Source organism: Cupressus sempervirens, chromosome 5 (assembly GCF_028749045.1).
Source record: "Cupressus sempervirens isolate cs-2001-9-10 chromosome 5, ASM2874904v1, whole genome shotgun sequence".
NCBI lineage: Eukaryota > Viridiplantae > Streptophyta > Pinopsida > Cupressales > Cupressaceae > Cupressus > Cupressus sempervirens.
The window spans coordinates 430,089,052-430,111,898 of NC_143122.1; positions in this window are offsets into that span (position 1 = coordinate 430,089,052).

A 22,847-nucleotide genomic window follows, 5' to 3' on the forward strand; every position below is an offset into this window, starting at 1 on the left:
GTAGTATACAACAATAACAACATAAACATATATGCAAAGGGGAAAAAAAAGGATAGATAATATAGAGGACGAAGAGGAAGAGAGATAAAATAGTAAGATAGAATGATAACAGCATAAATTGTGTGTGAGAGAGAGATAATTAAATATAATTATTTATCTTAATAAAATAAATAGTCAAAATAAAATCATGGTTATAATAAAAAAAATTAAAATATATTATATTTTAATTAATGAAACTAAGAATTTAATTTTTATATTAAAACTCACATTTCTATAAGAAAAAATGAAATGTATTGAAATATAAAAATATTTTATAAGTAAAACTAATTGTTTAATTTTACACAATTAGAGATGGTTTACTATTTAATGTTTTGTATTTCCAAAATTTTCATAAAATTAAGTAATTTTTAATTATAAAATAATATCTATATAATTTAATATGTACATTTGTAAATAATAAATAAATGTAATACATATACATTTAATGTTGATGAATAAACATGACGTAATAAATAAGAAATAAAATATAACTATTTAATTTTAATACATAGTTTATAAAAACATAATAATAAGTTATATATCTTTTAGAATTGAATTATTTCTTTAGTATTTTTTTTATTAAAAATATAATTATTAATTTAATATTAAAATATATATTTAATTTTTAAACGTATTTAACTAAATGATAAATTGTTTAAATAAAAAATATTAATAATAATAAATGATATAATTTATAAATTTAACACTTGTCAATTATACATATTAAAAATACTATTATAAAATATAATTAAAAATAACATTGTTTAATTTATTTTTACAAAAGTAAAATAATAGTAATAATTTAACTACTTTTATTAAATTATATATATATATATATATGAGTATAATTTGAACTTATGCATTACATGAAATTTTAGGAACAAGTTATATCAAATAGTAAAAAATAAACATTAATGTAAAACTAATAATAAATATATTTAAAATTAAAAATTAAAAAAAATTAATAGATTGTGATAATTAATATTGATTAGACATGTTGTGTGAGGTGGAAGATAAAATGATTTAAAAAATAAAATCTTATCAACTTGTCACAAATGTGGAAAAGATAAAGTTGTAATTAATACATTTATTAATGCAAGATTTAATGCAAGATGAAATTGTTAGAATATTTATATTTTTTTGTTGAAAAAAATTAATTTTCTCCCCACCAAAAATAGTATTGACCAATAGAATGGATGAAAAATGTGATTTATAAAATAATGAAAAATTAGAAAAAAAATATAAACATTTGAAACCTCATATTATCTTTTAAATTCTTTAATTTGATTGGTTACTGTTAATGTCATATTTGCATTGACATGAATGAATAAGTATTCGAGCGGAACTAAAAATATACTATGAAATTGATATAAAAAATTAAAATGGCACAAACTATAGAATAACTATTAAATATTTCTAACGATTAATTGTCTTATAATAATGCGTGTAAACGGCCATTACATTTGAATCCGAACTTAAAACGTTTTAACGTTGAAAAGGTTATCCACACTAGTGGGAATGTATAACACGTTGTCGGACCAAGTTGAAAAGAATCTGCGAAAACCACGCAACGCGTACTATAAAAAGTTCAACTACGAAACCACCCACACAATATAAACTATTAAATATTCATATGTATTCTTAAGAAAATATTGCGGAATAAGTCTCCCAATTCTAAACTTTTGAGGAAGGTTAGTTGGAAAACTTTAAGAAAAATGGTGTTGAATGATACTAAATTTATTTGGGACATGTATTTAAATAATTTCAAAACCATACTATATTAAGCACTCAATAAAATTCAACCTAGTGTGCAGAGATTAGAAATTTAGCATAAATTACTATTCCAACATAATTTGGAAATTTCACCATGTTAACATGTAATTCTACCAAATTTATTCAATAATACCCATAATGTAAATGATTTGGAGAGAATGATTCTTCACATATCTATTTTATTTTCTTTATATTAAATTTTAATTTGAAATTCAAATAGTTGAATATCTAGATAACCTATAAAAAAATTAGAATACCTCAATAATATATTATAATATTATTGAAATTATATTTTAACTAACTCCAGTGCATGTCATTATGTGGTACTTGGTACATGATCAATTGTGTCTTTTTCCTTGATTGACCAATTTAACCAATTTTTTAAAATATAATTGCTAGCTATTTATTCTAGCATGTCAACTAAACAAATTAATTTTTCATGGTACATAATACCTAATTCTTATTAGTGTTTTAGGACTTGATTGTGTGATCAACATTTGGTATCACATTCAATGATCTCAAGGGTTGATGTAAACATATAAACAAAAATCTAGAAGCACTAGAAAAATAAGGGGTCAAGTTTGGATATTAATATTAGGATTCAAGTGCGTAGGTTTGTGTCAAAGTGATTGATCTATATATCATGAATGATGGCTCACACAAACCCATATCTCATCATAATAAATGCTTCATTGAATAGTCATTCCGAATAGGCCATGCTTGTAGTGGGTGAAACACCAAGATTTCTCATCCATCCAAATACAACATGTTTAATCTTACAATTTCCCCAAGATTAAGTCAACTTAATTCTACTTTCATTTTGTCTCTAGCTTAGTTTTTATTTCCTAGGTGTGTTGTTATTTTTTTGCTCTTATTATTATTTCAGTGTTTCCTTTACTTTCTCTCACTGTTCCTACCCTTGTAGGTTACTTTTTAAATTCTTTTTCTTTAGTCCACCTCGCTTTTTGCACCTTTTTCTCCTTTAATCCCCCTAGTTTGGCCTGATCTCCATACTATTTCATTCTTGCAGTCTCTCATCCTGATGATGGATCACAGAGTGTGATCCGAAACATTGATGGTAAAAAAACAAACACAATCAAATCCAGAAGCAAAAATACACTCTAATGGATTGTGGAAATCTAATAAGATTAACTTAATTCTAGCCATATTTGTTGGCTTGTATCTAAGTGATGTTCACACATGTGAATCATTGAGACTTTTCAACACACCATCCATCCAAATACTTAACATACTTAACCTTACAATTTCCCCAAGATTAAGTCAACTTAATTTTAGCCATATTCGTGGACTTGTACTTCATGACAAGTTGCTCTGCTAGCTACTTATTGTATCTAAGTGATACTCACACATGTGAATCATTGAGACTTTTCAACACACCGTCCATCCGAATACTAATCCAAATCAACCATGTTTCACGATACGATCTCAAATCAATCCCACTTAAACTTACTCCCAATGCGAATCCAAATCAACCATGGTTCACCATACAATCTCAAATCAATCCCACTTAAACTTACTCCCAATATTAATCCAAATCAACAATGTTCCACCATATGATCTCAAATCAATCCCACTTAAGCTTACTATAATCTCAAGTCTTTTGAAATCATCATATCTAGGAATCAATTCTCCATACTCAAACTTACCCAACAATAATGACTTAAAGAAGTCTTACCCTATGATAAGTTGAGCCCACCCTTCGCTTACCAAAAGAAGAATATATAATTTGATGAGTACCCTTGGGTCAAAATGGGCCGACTTTTAAGGCTTGTACCATCATGGGCAGCCCCAATCAATCCCATGATAGCCGCCACCAAAATTTGACCACAAAGAGCCACCACCAAAGGACAAGAACCATATCCATATGCTTGGTTTGATCACCGCCGTTGAGACGGTGCGTGCAAATCAACGGCTTGCCTAGATTTACGTGGGGTCTTAATCATGCAATTGGCGGAACCACTTGCACTTTTTCTGTCATAAACAGCCTACATCTAATCCCGACAACTTGCCGTCCACTTGCATGGGCCCACCTATAATGAGTCCACCAACCACCTCTGCAACTTGCACACACAATAAAAATATATATATATACGGGAGCTCCCTCTATCTTAGCGGTTCGAACTTTAAATCCCTCAACGCTTTTTGGCAGCCCGCTAAACTGACACCTATTTTAGCGGAAGACCAAACAAATGAAAGGGCAAGTTGGGCCTGCTTTTTCTCAGCTACTTGTTTTCCCCGCGTGATTTGATTTTCCATTTCCAATCGTCTCCCCAACTATCTTCCAACTACCTTTACCTTCTAGTGCTTTCCCCTCACATGCATGTGTATGCATGGCCATAAACGCATACATCATGGGCTGAGTCGGCGCTTACCGTGGGATAACTGCCAAAACTACCTAAACCCAAAAACTACCAAATCCTAGTAAAAAGGGATTAAAAAAACTCAAGAGTACAAGTTTTTTGATTTGCTCAACCATACGTTCAAACTATTTTTTATGTCTCGGCCAAGTTAGGGAGGAGGAAATGAGTGGAGTGCCTTCAATTGTAGAGTGCGGCTGCTATTAAAGGTAAGGTGCAAGGTTGTTATTGGGACAATTGAAGGTGAGATCCATCACTTTATGTGCGAGATGGGTAGATATAAGAGGTCCAAAGAGGCTTGGGAGGAGACGATATCCATGTTTTGTAGGACATGAGCTATTGAAATAGAATGACATTTTCTCTCGAGTACACAACTTATGATAATATTTGAACTTATTATGATGTCATCCTAAAGGCAAACAACATGCATAGCTTATCTAAAGTTGACAAGATCAAGCAAACTGCAAATTTCTTAGTTAAGATCCATATCAGAAGATTGGAAATGGAAAGGAATATAGAAATCACATCATGTTGCGTTCTTTTGGTCCCATAAATTGATGTGGTCTCATGGATGCCATTAAAATCGTTCATTCATTCATATTGGTTCAATTGGTGTGGAGAGTATTTTAGAGGAGAAGTACAAATTTTGTTGAGAAAGAAAATGAAATCTGAAAATACGTCAATGGGCTTTTGGTCTACTGGTGAAGTTGAAAGGTTCTCAATGAGCCCACTAGGGATCAAGTCTTGTTGAGTGCAAGGCTCTGACATCGTAAGGGATAGGGTAGGAATCGTGTTCCGGACGATTTTGGGAGTGTGAATACCCCTTAGCGTTTAATTGTAAGTTGAAGAAGTTCTAGGCATGAGTGTGTCCATGTCAGGTTGCTAAAACGTCTTTGTGGTGGCCTTTGATGGTTGGTAGGTCACATGCTTTGTGCCTTTGTTGCGCTGCCTCGCGAGTCTGGACCCTCCATGTAAAAAAAAAAGTGTAAATATTGTAATAGAGGATGTGGTGATAATTGAGTCTTTGTCTTGGTAAGTATTGTCAAAATCTTGTCAATGGAGATTATAGGTATGTATCAACTAAATAGATTTAGCTATTGGTTGAGTTGGAAGGTACTCTAAAGAAGAAAAACACATAGTTTGTTGGAAAGAAAAGTTGGAATTGCTTGGGTCTAGAAGATCCCTAGGGAATTTCTCGTCCATCCCTTTTTTCTTATGCCCTCTTCTTATTGGTTTAGTTGAGGTGGTGAGTATTTTAGATGAAATAATGCATAGGAAAATGATATGTGTAAATTTCTTTTTGATAACTTTAGGTTGAATTAGTCATTATTTTGTGAGGAGTGTCAAGGTGTTGTGAATAGAGGACATGGAGGTAATAGAGTATTTGTATTAGTAAGCATTGCCACAATTTAGTCAGTAGAGGACATGGTGGTAATTGAGTCTTTGTATTGGTAAGCATTGTTGCAATTTTGTCAATAGAGGATATTGTAGTAATCGAGTCTTTGTATTGGTAATCATTATCACTATTTTGTCAATAGAAAATATGGTCTTGTGTCAATTGAAAGTGTTTTATTGTTGGTTGAGTTGGAAAGTACTCTAATCTTAAGAGAAGTGCATACTTGGTTAGAAATGAAAGTAGAGAATCAATTTTAAATGATTTTATGGATAAATTACTGTTCATATTAGTAAAGAGTGCATTTGTTTTGTTAATAGAGGACATGGACTCACATAACTTAAAAGTATTTTGGGATAATAGTACCCTTCCTTGTTACTAACCTTGGAATATCAGACCATGTCTTTTCCCGATTGTTTTTCATTAGAATAAAGAACTTTTAGCTTGTTATTTTATTGAATAATAGGTGCTAATTTATACAATAGCTTGACCCAACAACATTCCTAGATGACTACTAATTAGATTGACAACACACATAAACTTGACACTAATTGAAACTTATGGACACCTAACTCAACACATCTACAATAAGAACTTGATTCAAACTGAAATGTCCCTTTCTCTGATTTTATATGATATTTCCAACCTCTAATCAGATCTTTAAGATCGAACAACTAATATCACAAAGATCCACCAAATTTCTCAAGAAACTCCAAATCAGGTATGCTGAAAATAGTGCCAAAAGCTTCACAACTTCACAAATTATTAATAAATCTGAAAATGGACATTTTTACAGAAATTTCAGCAGCATAATAGCCTACAAAATGACATTTCCAGATCCGTATAGCCTTTACACAACAGTTCACAAATGTAAGACAAAAACTATGCTCATCGGGCTCCCGAAATTAACACAAAAATGCCCGGAAACACCACAAAAACATTAGTAATCTATCTCAGAAGTTTAATCATGTCCTAATACATGTATTCAACTCTATTTTAACATCTTAAAGTCTGAAATACAGCAGCAACCCAAACTGATATGAAATACTCAACTGAAAACACCAAACTCATACAAAAAAAACACACCCGAAAACCCACAAATCTGCACTGTTCAGCACAAAGGCAAACTCTGTATGAGCATGCACATGGAATGGCTTCAAACTCCTGTCCTTAGCCTTCCTGGAAACCTACAAACTCCTGTTCTTGGGTCTCCCTAGAAACCTGCAAACTCTCGTTCTTGGGTCTCCTTCTCCACAGGTTTGGCTGCCTCTAAAGAATAACAAAGAATGAGCAAAAATCAAGTTCTCCCATCAGCCCAAAATGCCTCCAAACCCCTTAAAAGAGGGCATAACCGTAACTCACGTCCAAGAGAGGTTAATGAAACATATTTTAATAATAATTTTCATTTATTAGTCCAACGGTTTCCAAAGATTAACCCCCTTTTTCCGAAACTTCACTTTCTTGGGCCTGCCTTCCTTAGCAAAGATTATTATTTTTTAATTATTTGAAAAGGGGACATGACAATTCCTCCCCTCCCAAACATTGCTTGTCCTCAAGCAATGGCTGTACAATAAACCAATCAATCCACTTGGATCCCAAATGTAGTCATGAACTATACTACTACCAATTAACACAGGCTCCTGCAATATCCTCTGCAATATGACTAAGAGGAATCCATAATCAAACTGACAATTATAGTTCAACCAAACTCCAAAATCACCACTACCACAGTCAAAAACCCATGAGACACAAACTCTTAGAACATCAGAACCCAAGTAAAGTGGACAATTCAAACTACCAACACAGTAAATACCATCAACGCATCCCACTGGCCTATACGGAATGTACAATCCAACTCTGCAACAATGGTGAACGCTCTCGAATGAAACTGTACCAAGTATGGAGAATCCACACACTATACAACTCCTGCAGTCAACACAACTCTGCAAATCACCGGCCACTATCTCATAACCATAACTCCCATGCACTGCTGATGGTGAAAAGACATTACAAGATAAAGAGTAAGAAATGGAATCCAAACCAAATTTGCCTGCCATCAACTCCTCAAAACAAGGATCAAATGCTAACTGATGTACATACCCTGCAATATAATGTTGATTAAAAAAACCAACCTCAGTCAACAGCTCACCATGAACAAGTGATACAACCCACTGTGACTGATCACTAGCTAAGTCAGGAGATGTCATAGCCAAAGGAGTAGAATCAATAACAACACCCACTGAAGCATCACTCCCAAACTCCTGCTCTAAGTCACATATTATCAAGCTGTCAACTGCAGAACCTATCACCATGTCATGCCCATCACAACTCTCATCTTGAGGCATCAAACTGTCCCATAATTGATGATAAGCACTAGGAACCAAAGTACATCTCTGTATCATCATCTCATCAACATGGTCATCAAAGGTAAATTGATGAGCGTACCTCACAGTGTAATGCCGATAGAATTTTCCAATCTCAGTCAGTGGCTCAGACTGTAATCTAGATGAAACTAACTGCAATTGATCATTAACCATGTTGGAACTGACTACTACCTCCGAAGATATCACCAAGGGAGTAGTATTACTAGCAGGAACCATGCCAACTGTCGACTCACCCACATCACACATGATCTTTGATACATCTCTAGTCTTTGTGCCATCAGTACTAGAGGCCACCACTATGTCAGGCATACAACAATCTGCCACAACACCCAACTCAACTGAACCTGACTCTAGTGGGAATGAACCTGATATGCCAATGTTAGTATCAAGGATGGATGCATCCCCATCTCCATTGTCTCTAACAATCTCAGTCATGGACATCCTCGGATCACCAAACACCACAGCTTGTGACTGTATAGAATCAGGTAAAGACTGTAGTCGCTCTAACTCCATGGTCGCCTTAGCCAAATGAAACTGTGACTCCTTGAAAGCCAACTGTGTACTCTCAAGAATCTCAAAAGTCACCTCAAGCTGCTCAGTAAGCTCACTCACCTCATCTTCCTTGGCCAACAATGCATCATATGCTGTACTACCCCACTCCATAAGATAATCTCTGTCGGCTACCAACTGCATATAATTCTGTCTCAAAATACAAATACCCTCCCATAAAGAGTGGATCTCTATCAAGGAAAGATAACTGCCTTCCTGCTCATCACTAGTAGGAGAACCCCATCCATAAACTGCTAGCAACTGACGAGCAGCATTGAAATGCTGGAAAGTGATAGCAATGTCTCGATCACTAACTCTCAACTGTTTAGACACATGATGGCACTGGCTTGACTGTCTCCTACAAACCTCCTCTGATGCACTATCTAAAGGAGTATCCTCAAAGTTACTAGTCTCTAGAGTATTACCATCCATATCCTGTGAATCAAATCTAAAGCTCATATCAACATACGAAGTATCAAAATCATTAGCATTGTTGTCCAACTCCTCTATACCCAAGGAAACTAAGTCTTCAAAACTGTCCACTGCATCCTCCTAGATGTCATCAATGCCAATATGATCCTGGGACTCATCTATACACACTGCCAAATATGAAATATCATCAACACATTCCACCAAGTATGGTCGACTGGATATATGAACAAAGCCCAACATCGGTGTATAAAAACTAATACCAACATCGGACAAGATACTGGCACAAGAAAAGACAACACCGTTTAATCTGCTAATCAAATCCATGATAGCACCCAAACAAACACTGCTACCAAAAAGTGTTAAAGATCTCCAGTCAACTGAATCCCAAACGCCAATATAACAATCTCGAGTCCATATCCATAAACTAGAATCAACTGGTAACTTAAGCAAACTCCTCACCTGAGTAATATGACCAATACCAACTAACTCCACATACCTGTCATGATGAGATAATGAAGTCACAATACTATCTTTTTTCACCTTCAGCTGGCTGGACAAATCATGTGAAGTACTACCAGCCTCAACCTCATGTGATGAAGCATCTAACTGTGCCTGGTACTCTTTCTCAGCAAAGTCATGAATGCTCAATGTCTACTCATCTCTACCAGGTATCTCACCATCCTGCACAGCAACATCCTCATAATCATCATCTGAACCCACTACACTGTAGTCACTGCCTGTTGTAACTATACCATCCTGAATACCTGTGGCATCACCCTTTGACGACCTGTAAACAATTGTCTCAATTTGAGTATCAAGTTGACCATTACTATCAATCTGTGTAATATCCTTTCCCACCACCTCTTGTGGCAGAGTAGAATCTGAGACCTCTACCTGGCTATCAGCTAGTTTCTCAAACTCCTCATGCAAGTTCTTGGGAATTGTGTCATCTGTCCTATGAGAAAATTTGCCAAATAGAAATCCAATCAACTTATCCACCTTAGCTGGGTCGGACAACATGTCATTCTTTATACGGTGGTGCTCAACCAACTGTTCAGACATGTCATGGCTTATTTTCATAAGTTTATCTCGAATGTCTAAATAACCATCCTTTCTACTGTTTTGACTCTGGATATCAATTGTCCAAGATCATGTCCTCTGAGACTCTGTACTATACCTGTCCATTCTGGATAAAGTAGAGTGTAACCCCAATAGGATATAACTTCTTCAAACACCAAGAACTAACATGCAAATGATTAGAAGTAGCATGCAACCATAGATTTTGACATGCAACTGATTAGAAGCAACATGCAACCACCAAATTCACCAAGAACTAACATGCAAATGATTAGAAGTAGCATGCAACCATAAATTTTGACATGCAGCTGATTAGAAGCAACATGCAACCATAAATTATGACATGCAAGATTTGGGTAGTTCTCAAAACTGACATACAAACTTCTACAAACCCTCAGGTTGGCAAGATCATGGCTTTGATACCACTGAAATGTCCCTTTCTCTAATTTTATATGATATTTCCAACCTCTAATCAAATCTTTAAGATCAAACAACTAATATCACAAAGATCCACCAAATTTCTCAAGAAACCCCAAATCGGGTATGCTGAAAATAGTGCCAAAAGCTTCACAACTTCACAAATTATTAATAAATCTGAAAATGGACATTTTTACAAAAATTTCAGCAGCATAACAGCCTACAAAATGACATTTCCAGATCCGTATAGCCTTTACACAACAGTTCACAAATGTAGGACAAAAACTATGCTCATCGGGCTTCCGAAATTAACACAAAAATGCCCAGAAACACCACAAAAACATTAATAATCTATCTCAGAAGTTTAATCACGTCCTAATACATATATTTAGCTCTATTTTAACATCTTAAAGTCTAAAATACAATAGCAAACCAAACTGATATGAAATACTCAATTGAAAACACCAAACTCATACAAAAAAAACACACCCGAAAACCGACAAATCTGCACTGTTCAGCACAAAGGCAAACTCTGTATGAGCATGCACATGGAATGGCTTCAAACTCCTGTCCTTAGCCTTCTTAAAAACCTGCAAACTCCCGTTCTTGGGTCTCCCTGGAAACCTGCAAACTCCCGTTCTTGGGTCTCCTTCTCCACAGGTTTGGCAGCCTCTGAAGAATAACAAAGAATGAGCAAAAATCAAGTTCTCCCATCAGCCCAAAATGCCTCCAAACCCCTTAAAAGAGGGCATAACTGTAACTCACGTCCAAGAGAGGTTAATGAAACATATTTTAATAATAATTTTCATTTATTAGTCCAACGGTTTCCAAAGATTAACCCCCTTTTTTCGAAACTTCACTTTCTTGGGCCTGCCTTCCTTAGCAAAGATTATTATTTTTTAATTATTTGAAAAGGGGACATGACACAAACTAAAAGTCTTTGACTCAATCCTAAACTAAACTTGTGTTTTCAGCAACTCAACAAGGCTTGCCACATGTGCAACAATCATTATTGACTTACCCTTGGAACATTAATGCTAACAGATTTTAGGGTAAAGTAGTATTTGCATCGTAAGTTCTGTCATAATAATTTGTTAATAGAGAATTAGGTGGTAAATGAGTCTTCACAAAAGTACACAATATTAAGGTTTTGTTAGGCTCATATCAATTCAAAGTGTTTTGTTGTCAGTTTAGCTCAAGAGTACTTCAAAGAAGAAAGGTGCATATTTTGTTGGAAAGGAAAATATAAAACCTATTTTAAATCATTGTAGAGGTGAATTATTTTTTAATGAGTATGGTAAATAACTAGTGTTGCAACTATATAGAGGGTGAATATTGAATAATTACATGGATAGTATCACTCTGCCTTGTCTTGTTTAAAATAAGAGAATGAGATATCCCCAACGGATTATCGACTCTTTAAGCACCAAAAATAACTCTTTATTCTTCAATGATTAGGCATTTTGTCAAACAGTTAGCAAACAGGCTCTGATACCACTGAAATATCCCCGACAGGATATTTGCCTCTTAAACACCAAAACTTAAAACTTCAATCGAGCTCTGATACCACTGAGATGACCCTGACTATAAAGGTCACTAAATCCCAATATTGTACTGTGGCAATTCGTCAAATAATTTATCACGTAACCTTTAGTTTATATTATCTTCAGTGATATGCACTCAGCAATATAGATGTAACAGCATAGATAAAATTACCAGCAATAATCAAAAAAAGAATCTTATTGGAGTCAAACCCTTACAATATTCAGTACTAATTTAGAGCCTGGTTTGAATGTAAAAAACTAGATCAATATCAAAACCTGGATTTGCTGATTCTAATAATCGTTGTGAAATGGGTGGAAGTCTGCTATGACCCAATCCAAAAGAATGCTGATGCCCTCAATTTCCACAATTCATAATTGCTCCATTTTGGGTCAGTGTGTCTTAGCGGAATGGTAATTTGTTTCGCTGTCTCCTCTGCGAATGACTTATGGCTATGATCTCCAGCCTCGAATGGTGGTAGTCGCTGATGATCCACAGTGCATTAAGGTTCCGCCGGTTGATATTGTTGTTTGTGCATTAATTGCCAATGAACCAGATCATGGGTGTGATTTGCCTCGACCCAACTCTGCTTTGGAAGATATGCTTAGACCTGCGATGTGTTCATTATTCCCTACGGAATCGCTGTTGTAATATCAGATGGGTTTGTCAGTCTTGTTCTTGCCCGCGCGATCCTGTTCTTCATCCCGCCCAATCTCCTCCGTTTCCTTTTGCCTACGATGGTAGATGATGCGAATCGCCTTAGTCAATAGACATTGTCGGCCCAAGGTGGAAGACGTAACAGTTCGCAAATGGGATGGCCGTTTGGCAGGTGTGTGCGATCCAATATTCGGCTAGCCCCTGTGAAATGTCAATCGCTCCCAATACATAGATACTGTACCGTGGATCCGCTAGTTCGAAGCCGCCGGTAAAGTTGGGACTTGCATAATTTGCAATTGATTCGATGATGCATGCAAATAATTCCAATCGGCTTCTATTCATATGGCTTCATTACCAATTATCTCCTATAACATGCTCTTTGCTGATCGGCACAGTATGCTGGCTAAAAATAAATCGTTGCTTGTGATTTCCTTTGAAATTCGAACCCTTCTTGACCTGTTGATCTGAATCGGATCTTTTCCTCTAATACTGCTATTTGTTAATCCCTAAACCTCCAATGATCAATGAATCGCAAGATTTGGCCTTAAGCCACAGTTTGTCCCTGATGAAATGACTGCAGCGTCACCTCCAATCTGCAATAATTCAGATGATATTTCACACCCTCAAAATTGAGTACCAATTGAGAGTTATCGTTCTCAATGGCCAACTGTGACAATTGCGAAAACCCTAGGTTCCACAATGCACCTGTGATTAAATCACAATCTGAAAAATCAAGAGAGATAATCAACTGCCTGATTCGAATGGAGCCCCGGAGTGCCTATTTATTCTTTTTCTCCATCCTCTCCAGAGACTTCTAGAACATTTTTGATCTTATCCCTCAAGTGACTTTATTAAATACTCCAAGTAACTTTTTTAAATATAAAGTTATCTTTTAATAACTATTTATTTAATTAAAATAACTAATTAGTCGTCCTTGGACAACCATTAATTAAATTAATTAAATTGAACTGTCACCAGAAAATTGGGGACATGACAGTCCGCCCTTCCTGAAATTGCTTGTCCCCAAGCAATGGCTAAACTATGAACCAATCAGTCTTCCTGGATCCCAAATGTAAATCTGTGTATCATCCCAATCCTCATCATACTCCCGTGGAGAAATCATCAATACCAGTAGCTGAGAAACTGTACTCAATACCAAACAACTTGACAACTCTGATGAAATCATCTGAAAACCAACTGTAGATGTCAGTCGAAGAACCCATTCTGCGGAACTCAAGCCAACTGAAACATCATCTCTATCAAAACTCAAGCCCCCGTCAGAATGACACTTGCACCCAACTGCTCTGTAGATATGACAACAGCTACAGGTACCTGAATCATTGCCATCAAATCCAACCTCTGAAAAACTACTCCAGGTGTGTCGATGTTGCAGGCTGAGTAACTTGCTACTACCAATTTTATTTTCGAAAGATGGTGCCAATCTATCCCTTAATGGATGATAAGAAACTGGAGCTAATCTACATCTGCGTGAAATAAAATCTTCTACCTCTGTGTCAAAAGAGAAATGATGAGCGTATCCTACCGTATAATGCCAGTAAGAACCTCCAAATTCTGCTGCTGGCTCATCATCACTGATCTGGGAATCAACAGATGGCTCCATTTTCTGACTCCAAGTGACTGTAGGCTGGCTAGGATCCCGGGCATTCTGCTCAACAAACACTTTCTCGAGATCCTTGTGAGGTAGCATAGTAGAAAGGACCCTTATAATCTTCTCAACAATTCTGCAAATAACACTAGTATCTTGGATGAGAACACCTTCTGTCACTTTATGCGGGTCCAAATGAACACATGCACTATCCAGCAAATACTCCATGAACGGTTCAGTGCAGTAAAAATTATATGAGGAAACATCAACATACTCTCCTTTACACCACAACTGGTCCTCCTATAAGGGTGGCATACCCAACTGTACCACACTGTCATTTATTAGAGAAGAATCAATCTGGAGACTTGACTCTTCTGGTATCCCAAACTTATTAGGACCAACTTCTTCCAAACCCTGAACATGTGTGTTAGTCTCAACAATAAGCTCCTCAAAAGCAACTGTAGGGGTGTACTTACCATCATCTACCTCAATAGTAAAATGAATTGGGTTTGGGGCTGGTTTTGACCACAAATGCTCCAACTCCATGGTCACCTCCTTCAACTGAAACTGTGACTTCTGTAGATCTCGTTGTGTGTCCTCTAATGCCTCAGTAGTCGCTATGAGCTCTTGGGAAAGCTCACTCACCTCCTCTTCACGATCCAAGAGTGCCTCATAGGCTGTACTTCCCCACTCAACCAAGTGATCACAGTCGGCTACCAATCGTAAATAATCTTGCTTCAAAATCCAAACAGCTTCACGCAAGGCATGAATCTCTGTCAAAGAAAAGTAACCACCGCTGGACTCATCTGTCATAGAAGTACCCCAACCAGTAACAGCCAACAACTGACGAGCAGTATCAAAATGCTCACAAGCGATAGCAATGTCTCGTTCACTAACTTTCAACTGGCTAACCACATGATGACTCTGGCTAGGCCGTCTTCTATAAACTCCTTCTGACACATTGTTTGGAGGAAGGTCTTCAAAGATACTGGTCTCTAGATTATTACCATCTATATTTTTCGAATCAGCTTCAAAACTCATATCAACATCCAGAGTGTCAAAATCTGTAGTTCTGCTATCAAGCTCTTCTGTACCTAAAGAAACTGTCAAGGAAGCTGAACCTTCAAAACTGTTCACTTCATCCCCCTGGATGTCATCAAGATCGAAACGATCCTGGGACTCTTCAGTACACACTGGCAAATATGAAAAATCTTCAACACCTTTCAGCAAGAAGGGTCGTCTACATATATGAACCAAGCCCAATACCGGTGTATGAAAACTAATACCAACATCGGACAAACTGCTGGCACAAGGAAAGACATCACCGTGTATTCTGTTAATCAAATCCATGATAGCACTCAAACAAACATTGCTACTATTAAATGTTCTCCAGTCAATTGAATCCCAAACGCTGCTGAAACATTCTTGAGTCCATATTCGTAAACAAGGAACAGCTGGTAACTCAAGCAAACTCCTTACCTGAGTAATGTGACCAATACCAATTAACTTCACATACCTGTCTGCCATTGTCCTTGTATCCTGGATGTGAATGCAAGATGAACTCGTAACATTATCAGCTACCATATATGATCCCTCTTCTGTCAAAAACTGAGTGCAAGATGAACTTAAGCTCAGCTCCATGTCGTGCTCATTCCCATGTCTCTCCCAATCCTGTAATACCAAAGTTGCTCGAGTGTCCTCAAGCTTGCAAGAAAGCTTGACAATTTCCTCCTCCTTCCTCCTCAAGGTATCTGAATAGTCTTTGGCAAGGCTTAGAAGATGGTCATGATCTGATAGAAGATGTAAATAGCTCAACTTCGTTGTTCCCATTCCTTCACCAATTTCATGTAAGTCACAACAAGAAGATTTTGCTTGAACTCCCTTATGTCTTCCTTGTAACTGAATCATCTGGATGTGCTCTTCTAACATCTCCCGCATCCTGTCATGATGAGATAAAGAAGCCACAATACTATCTTTGCTTACCTTCAGCTGGCTGGACAAATCATGTGAAGTACTGCCATTCTCATCCTCATGTGACGAAGCATCTAACTGAGCCTGGTACTCTCTCTCAGCAAAATCATGAATGCTCGATGTCTGCTCATCTCCACCAGGTATCTCATCATCATGCACAATGACATCTTCATCGTCATCTGAACTCACTTCATTGAAATCATTGCTTGTCGGAAGAGTACATGAGACATCACCTTTGGGAAACTTGTATTCAACTATCTCAACTTGAGTGTCAAGTTGACAGTTACTATCCATCAGCGTAATATCCTTCACCACTTCTTCCTGTGACCGAACTGTAGCTTCTGACTGGTTGCACACTTGTTTCTCGAACTCCTCATTAAGGTTCCTAGTAGCATCTCTCATTGTATCTGTCAACGCTTCATGAGAAGATTTACCAAAACGAAATCCAGTTGATTTACTCACCTTAGTTGGGACGGACAGCCTGTCAAGCATACGGTGGTGTTTAACCAACAGTTCAGACATGTTATGTTTGATTTTTCTGAGCTCATCCTGAATACCTGAATAGTCCTCCTTTCCATAATTCCGACTCTGAATACTCTGTCTATTACTTGTCCGAGATTGTGTCCTTGGAGACTTTGTGTTGTACCTGTCCATCTTGTTTGAAGTAAAGCGCTGATCACCCATGTAATTCGGTTCTCACCCCACAGGATGGCAAGAAAACCGCTCTGATACCACTGAGATATCCCCAACGGATTATCGACTCTTTAAGCACCAAAAATAACTCTTTATTCTTCAATGATTAGGCATTTTGTCAAACAGTTAGCAAACAGGCTCTGATACCACTGAAATATCCCCGACAGGATATTTGCCTCTTAAACACCAAAACTTAAAACTTCAATCGAGCTCTGATACCACTGAGATGACCCTAACTATAAAGGTCACTAAATCCCAATATTGTACTGTGGCAATTCGTCAAATAATTTATCACGTAACCTTCAGTTTATATTATCTTCAGTGATATGCACTCAGCAATATAGATGTAACAGCATAGATAAAATTACCAGCAATAATCAAAAAAAGAATCTTATTGGAGTCAAACCCTTACAATATTCAGTACTAATTTAGAGCCTGGTTTGAATGTAAAAAACTAGATCAATATCAAAACCTGGATTTGCTGATTCTGATAATCGTTGTGAAATGGGTGGAAGTCTGCTATGACCCAATCCAAAAGAATGTTGATGCCCTCAATTTCCACAATTCATAATTGCTCCATTTTGGGTCGGTGTGTCTTAGCGGAATGGTAATTTTTTTCGCTGTCTCCTCTGCGAATGACTTCTGGCTATGATCTCCAGCCTCGAATGGTGGTAGTCGCTGATGATCCACAGTGCATTAAGGTTCCGCCGGTTGATATTGTTGTTTGTGCATTAATTGCCAATGAACCAGATCATGGGTGTGATTTGCCTCGACCCAACTCTGCTTTGGAAGATATGCTTAGACCTGCGATGTGTTCATTATTCCCTACGGAATCGCTGCTGTAATATCAGATGGGTTTGTCAGTCTTGTTCTTGCCCGCGCGATCCTGTTCTTCATCCCGCCCAATCTCCTCCGTTCCTTTTGCCTACGATGGTAGATGATGCGAATCGCCTTAGTCAATAGACATTGCCGGCCCAAGGTGGAAGACGTAACAGTTCGCAAATGGGATGGCCGTTTGGCAGGTGTGTGCGATCCAATATTCAGCTAGCCCCTGTGAAATGTCAGTCGCTCCCAATACATAGATACTGTACCGTGGATCTGCTAGTTCGAAGCCGCCGGTAAAGTTGGGACTTGCATAATTTGCAATTGATTCGATGATGCATGCAAATAATTCCAATCGGCTTCTATTCATATGGCTTCATTACCAATTATCTCCTATAACATGCTCTTTGCTGATCGGCACAGTATGCTGGCTGAAAATAAATCGTTGCTTGTGATTTCCTTTGAAATTCGAACCCTTCTTGACCTGTTGATCTGAATCGAATCTTTTCCTCTAATACTGCTATTAGTTAATCCCTAAACCTCCAATGATCAATGAATCGCAAGATTTGGCCTTAGGCCACAGTTTGTCCCTGATGAAATGACTGCAGCGTCACCTCCAATCTGCAATAATTCAGATGATATTTCACACCCTCAAAATTGCGTACCAATTGAGAGTTATCGTTCTCAATGGCCAACTGTGACAATTGCGAAAACCCTAGGTTCCACAATGCACCTGTGATTAAATCACAATCTGAAAAATCAAGAGAGATAATCAACTGCCTGATTCGAATGGAGCGCCGGAGTGCCTATTTATTCTTTTTCTCCATCCTCTCCAGAGACTTCTAGAACATTTTTGATCTTATCCCTCAAGTGACTTTATTAAATACTCCAAGTAACTTTTTTAAATATAAAGTTATCTTTTAATAACTATTTATTTAATTAAAATAACTAATTAGTCGTCCTTGGACAACCATTAATTAAATTAATTAAATTGAACTGTCACCAAAAAATTGGGGACATGACAGAGAAACCATGATCTTGTCAAGCATTAATTTTGAGATGAAACTTTTAATAGCCATTACCATCTTTCCTAGGAGAGTACTAAATAAAACAACTCGGTCATGCATTGATTTTCATATGTGTGATTGTAGCTATTTTATAGTTATGTTGGACATATTTTAGTTATTAAAAATATAATTATCATCATCAATCCTCAAGGTATATAGCTTCTTTCATATATAGTGTATTAACTAGGGATTCAACCTTAGTACACGTTCTCTAATTTTTTCTAGAAGGTTTTTGTGGTGGATTCTTCAAACATTCACTAACATAGAGTTTGGTAACAAAACATTGATAATGATTTTTTCCTTTTTCTAAAACACTATCCAATCTTAAAAGGCATTATTTTGTAACCCCTAAATATTAACCTATGAGAAAATCATCTATCACGAGCTTCCATATCTCAAAGGTAGTTCCACAAAAAATTTACATCTGTAGTCTAGATGTGTTTGTCATCTTTCCTAAAATAAAGATCTTTATTGCCGATGCTCCCATTGAAACCATGAATACTCAAAAGATCATGTTCTTACCACATAGGACCCAAGAGTATGAGCTTGATACCAAATGAAAATAAGCTAAGGTGTGGAAACACTTCATTAATTTTAGAGGATAGATGAAGAAACAATATTATCGAAGATTATTTTAAAGGGAAAAAATACAACACAATAAAATCATTCACTGTAACCCAATGATGTATCATGGGAAAATCCTTTTAAAAAGAAAAGTACCATCTAAAATTTGAACCAATGTATTAATTAACAATATTATCGATTACACTACAATCTAGCAAAGGGCTTTTATAAGAAACAACACCAATATATGGTGTAGTACTAACGGTATAACAATGCCTAAAAATGCACTATATAAGAAACATCCCAAACACTTGATAAATAGAGAAACCAATACATGAAACCCCCACACAAGAATTATAAGCTACGAGTCTTACATTTTTATGGGAGGTGCTAACTTTGAAATGCCATAACTTTGATTCAATGATTCCATTTACCCCATTGTCTTAAACTTAAAGATATTAAAGAGCTACACACCATTGTATGGATTTAGCAATTTGAAGCCTATTTAGATAGCTTTTAGAGAAAATAAATGACCTCTACAACCATAGAGCACATTTTTATGTTTTGAACATTAAGATTAAAGGTTGAGACAATTCTTGACTGATTGATACTATGTAGTTTGGTTGGGGACGATATGTCAAAATAGTTAGGTAAGAGATATGTTTGGATGGTTTTCTACATATTTTTGAAGTCCAACCAATATGCTTTAAGGGTAGAGTGAGGGTCTTGAAGAAGGAACTATTGACAATGAGCAATGATTATCACAAGGTCAATAAATCACGTCTAGATGTAAATAAGTTGGTAAAATATTTGTTGTTGTTCCATAGAAACACCTTTTGGAGGTAATTGGTGTGTTCACACCTCCAACTTTACAAGATGAAACTTTTTGTAGGGATACAAAGAGTTAAAGGGTCCACCCATGAAATTATGTTTAAAAATTTGGAATGCAGAATTGAAGTCTATATTGAGAAGGATGTTATCATCATGATAGCCTATTAATTATGTTGTTCGTATAGATAATTTGAAGAAAATTGATAAATCAAATGTTGATTGATAATTTTTAAATTTTTTTTGTTATATATACTATTTATTAATATATTCAACTTGACTATAAATTATTTTTAATATTATTTTCAAATTTCAACTTTTAACTACTTTTGCACCCCTTATTAATTTTCAATGAATGAAATAAAACCTTAAAATATCCTCTTTTACTATTTTGAAAAACTATTTCTAGTACAAAACATTTTAAAAATATATGAAATTATTTTTATTTCAAAAAACTACATTGATTTATCAAATTTCCACAACAACAATAATAATATAAGTCTTCAATATTCTTCATTTGAATAAGACACCAGAAACCATGTCTTCTAAGAATTTGAAATTCTTGACAACTAAACGTGCAACACAAGTCTACTTTTTTTGTCATAAGAATAACGAGACAAATGTACCCATAACACTTTGAACACTTAAAAAAAGGACATCAATGTGATCTCTAAATTATGGAATGAGAAGGTACCTTTCTACAACAATATATAATTATTATTTTTCTTCACAAAATTCAAAAATATTTCTTTAGTGAAAACGGTTCCTTTTTTCATACACCACTTAAAGACAAATGTACTAGAAATCTTTTGATTCCTAAAAGGGACAAGAGTAATAATATTGTATTATTATAAATGAGTTACCCTTAACAAATTTAAGACTAGGTGATGCTTTATATATATATTTGATCGATAAACGATTCATTACAAAATATATTGTACTACATAATATTTTATAAATTTCTATGATCAAGAGTAGATAATGAAAAGCACCTCATTCTTTATATCATATCTTTATGATTATCATACATCTACATAAATGACATAATTAAAAAAACATACAATCATAATCACCACATAACCAATTGAATACAATTCTCAAAGTTTCCATCAACTATACAGCGAAAACAATATTCTACTAAAATTTGATAAACCATTCATTTTTCCATTAAAAAAAACATCAACTAGACTAGTAGACTCCAAATTAATTTGTTATATATCCCAAATGAATCCATGAATCTTTCCTTTAGTCAAATCTAGGTATAAACCAAACATAAGATTGAATTTAGACAAGTTGATATTTATTAACTATTAAATTAAGGAAATTATTGTGAAAAATGTAACTGGATTTGAGGCAGGTTTCATGGAATAAATGTCAAGTTGGAAATGTTAAAAAGTATATTTAAACAATTTGGTGAGAAGTATAAATTTGAACTTTTATATTATTATTAAAATGTTTCATTGTTTGTTCCCTTCCTAGCAACATGCCGGACACTGCAAATTGATTTAATTTTTAACATTATTTCTGTTAGTGGGACCCTCACGGTGACATTTTCACACGTTTAATATTTTTTTTACAACAAACTTAAACGTTCAAGTTGCCCCAAAAGCGTGTACATGTCTTTTCATTCATGTGTTGCAAGTTGGGAGATTATGACTACGATTATGATTTTTAAATAATTAACTATTATTTATAAATAGATAGATAAAAAGTTATAGGCTTTGGGCAGACCGCGCCTGCTCCACTTGGGGCTGCAATATTTTTATGGTTATTAATTATTAATTATTTGATTTCTATGCAAGTTGCCCGTGATTTGAATAAGTATACCTAGGTAGTTGGTGTCTTAAAAAGCATCATTATCATTCTATCTTAGAATAGAATATGTGGGCATTATTCTATTCTAAATTACTCAACCAAATTTGGGCCGGATTATATATGAAGCTTCCTTCAGATCCTTTATTTATCTACTTTCAAATATGCAAAAATAAAATTATGGTCTCTCTTTAAAAAAACTAATAATATATAAAATATAAAATGATTAAATATATAGATAACAAATTTAAATTCTGCTTTAATTAATTTTTTATTTAATTTTATTAATATAAGGTCATTTCCATGAATCGTAGTGGCAATTTTTCTCTGTTCATGTAAGAAAGTTGAAGGATTCATTTCATATTTCTCGAAGGAGCGCTTTCTCTAGTTTTGTATGTCATAATATTTGCAAATGGTCAGTTTTAGTCTAATTTTTTTCTATAGAGTTTTTGATCCATTTCTAGTTTGGGTCTGGTTCGTTTGGTTAGCTCTCACACATGTTCTCACTTCTCCTTTTTGTGCCAGATTTTGTTTTGCTTATACTATGCAAGATATGATACTTTGATATTCTCACTTCTCCTTTTTGTGCCAGATTTTGTTTTGCTTATACTATGCAAGATATGATACTTTGATATATGTAATTGTTTCCTTGCTTAATACAAAGTTCAAGCTTTGACCTTTTATTGTTAAACAAATCTATAATTTTAAATTGAATAACATATAATATAAGTTAAAAACAAGTATTCATTTTTATAAAAAAAGATTATATCATATAATATAAAATAATAAATATTATTATAATTATGCTTATATATTAAAACCACAATTAAGTAGTAAGTATAT